Genomic DNA, 3,272 nt, shown 5'->3' on the forward strand with positions numbered 1-3,272 from the left:
CCCCTGCTACATGAGTATGTCTCTGAGCATGTCTGTTTCCTAGTGTGGCTGTATGAATATATGTAGATGTATGTTTCCTGGTGAATGTGTAATTCTATGTAGCCGTGAATTGGTGTGAATTTTCTTGTGACTTTTTCGGTGTGTAGGAGACTATGCATGTGACCATGTATTTTTGGAAGTGTGTGGTTTGTTCTGGCATGCACACCTGTGTGCTTGGGGATCTACATGAATGCAGATGCACATGACTTTGTATGTGTACACGTCATGCCTCATGTGTATGTATGCTGTGAATAGGTGTTTGTGGTGCACATAGGTGCATGTGTGGGTATATATGCTCTTTTTTGTGATCTCAGTGTATGTAAGATTATGCATGTGTGTTCATGGATGTGTGGGTTGTGCTGGTGTGTGCACAACCCACACATCCATGTCTGGGATCTCTGTGTGTGTTCATGCCTATCTCTATGGCTCTGTAGCTGGTTGATCTAAGACAAGCATGTCAAACTAAAAGGCTAATATGGGCCAAATACACAAGGTTTAAATTTATGTGGGCTGCAAAAAAACAAAAACTTCAATTTTCATAGAAACGTAGGTTTATTTCGATAGAGACATGCTGAATACAAAGGGCTGAAATAAATAAGTAATCATTAATATAAAATAATAGAACATTTCAATAAAAATTAATATTTTTTCTTGAACATTAACTTACCAGACACTGAATAACTGCACAAATTAATAAGCATAACGCAAATAAAGCTATTTTTCTTGTTCTCCGAAAGCGAAATATTTCCTGTTGCTCACACCAAACAAGTCAGTCCAAGACTAATGACATGGCAATGGGCTGCTAAAATATTTGCTGCTAGTATTAGTGGGGAGAAATGGTGCGCCTATGTGTAAGACACGTAAGGGAAATAAATGCACGATTATAGTAATCAGTCATTAGCGAATGTTGTAGTTTGTTATTAATAATTATGTGTAACAGGATATTGTAAAAATTAAGTTACAAAATTTTTATTAAAATGTCCCTTACATACTGTTATATTGGCTGGGACGCAAAAATATTCGTTGTGGGCCACATGTGGTCCGTGGGCCACGACTTTGACATGCTTGATCTAGGAGATATTGGTGTGAATGTGTGTGAGCAGGGTCCAGGCCCCTGACCCCACCATCTTAAAGTCAGGAAGGGCAGGGGGGCCTGTCTCCAGCAGGTGCCAGGCTCTCTGTTAGGCCCATTCACCCTATGAGCCTACCTCCAGGCCTGCCACCTTTCTTTTGACCCTGTCATTCTCTCGCCCACTGTAGATTGGTGGAGCCAGGCAGTTGGAACCCAGCCTCTCACAGCACCCAACTCCCTTCCTGGGCTGGGAGCTCAAAGTGTCCCAGCCTGGACTCTCCTCCCCAGCAAGGGGGCTTTAGTCACTAATTTTGCCCACTGGGATATACACACATAAACACAAAATGCAACAATATACTCACAATACACATAGGTCCATATAGACCCAGACACACACCTAGCTATGCAAATACCATTGGATCCACCCCCAACCCAGATGCATGAAAAGGCTCCCATAGACCAAGTATATGCATAGGACAGTAACCATACCTTCCCCAAGCCAATACTGCCGGAAGCCGGTCCATCCTTGCTGCTTGACACAGTCGCTGCAGGAAAGAAACATCTGCACAGCATCTGTTTCAAGGGACCTGGCATATATAGCATATTGTTCTTTAATATGTTTGCTCTCTTTAGCGCCATGTGTTTTAACCAAGGTCACCTCTCTGAGAAAGGTTGTTTCCCCAGGTGGGTATTTTTCCCGGAGGTTAGGGAGGGGATACAACCCCTTAATTAAGTGCCAGGCAGGTAGTTAAGCTACATAATCTTTACTCCCTGGAATGGAGATGAGAAACGCCCTAACCTTTGAAATAGAAATTGACAGGATTAAAATCGGCTGGTATAAATACGGATGTAACAAGACAATAAACATCAGATCATCATCAGATCTTAACCAGAGCTTGGCTGGAGTTCCTAACCAGAACTTTGGCTGGAGATCCTGGCTAGAGGTCCTGACTAGGCTGCTGATCAACTGAAGGCTGTCATTCCTTCTTCGCCGACTCCGTCCACACCTTTGGGGACCCCTGGACCTGCTGGGGTTGGACTCCAGCACAATACAACACACCACAACACACAACACAGAGACCCAAACACACACACACACACACACACACACACACACACACACACACACAGAGTCACAGATACACTCTACACCCTGTACAGACACAGCCAGACCTAGTTGTATGCACACACACAAATACAAATGCATGAGCACAAACATGGAATCATACATTCACATACAACACAGACAACCCCCAGACACATAGGTGGACCCAGATATGCAACTCAAAAAGTCATACAGCAGATGTGTTATAGAATTATACACCTGAAACCTATTATAATTTTATTAACCAATGTCACCCCAATACATTCAATATAAAAAGACATAGAATAAATAAAATAGTATGAAAAACAAAAAGAAAATGGTTGAAGGGAGAAGATAAAATCATGAAAGACTGAAAACAAGAAAAAACAACAACAAAACAACGCACAGCCAGCTGCTGACCCCAGCATCCAGACCCAGGAAGACAGGTAAACACACAGAAGTCACTTTTGTGTAGAATTCCCTTTCTCTCCCATTCACACAAACACACATTGACCCACACATCCCAGAAATACGCCGATGAATGCACAGATGTGAAGACAAACCACAGTCTCCAGCCTAGCCGCCCTTGGATAAAGACAAAAAGACAGGCAGACAGACCCCTCCACGGCCTCACGGGTGTCTTAAAGCTGGGGGTGGGGGGAGGGAGGGGAGGAAGGAGGCTCACCCAGCAGCAGACATAGCATGTCCAAAGCACCAACATCTTGGCGGTGAGGGAGTGTGGCAGCGAATGGGACCGGACTGATCTGCGCGGGTTCCTCAGCCACAGGCACTGGTAACCAGATCAGCATATCGGGCAAGGCCCGTTAACACCCTGTGTGCTAAATTCATCGGCTGTGGGTGGCGCGGGTGGGGGTGGGGGCGCTCCCACCCCGACTGGTATTAGAGCCCCGCGGGGCTACCGCGGGAAGAGGCGGGCTGGGATGGTGCAGACCACGTGGGCAGGGGCAGGGTCCCTCTGCGGGGCGGCAGTTAGACGGCCAAGAGGAAGGGGCTTTCCCTTGGAAGGGCAGGGCTGGGGAAACTGAGGCCTCTCTCCCTCCATTAGCTAGGAGGCTC

The sequence above is a fragment of the Myotis lucifugus genome, unplaced genomic scaffold, assembly GCF_000147115.1.
Source record: "Myotis lucifugus unplaced genomic scaffold, Myoluc2.0 scaffold_341, whole genome shotgun sequence".
Lineage (NCBI taxonomy): Eukaryota > Metazoa > Chordata > Mammalia > Chiroptera > Vespertilionidae > Myotis > Myotis lucifugus.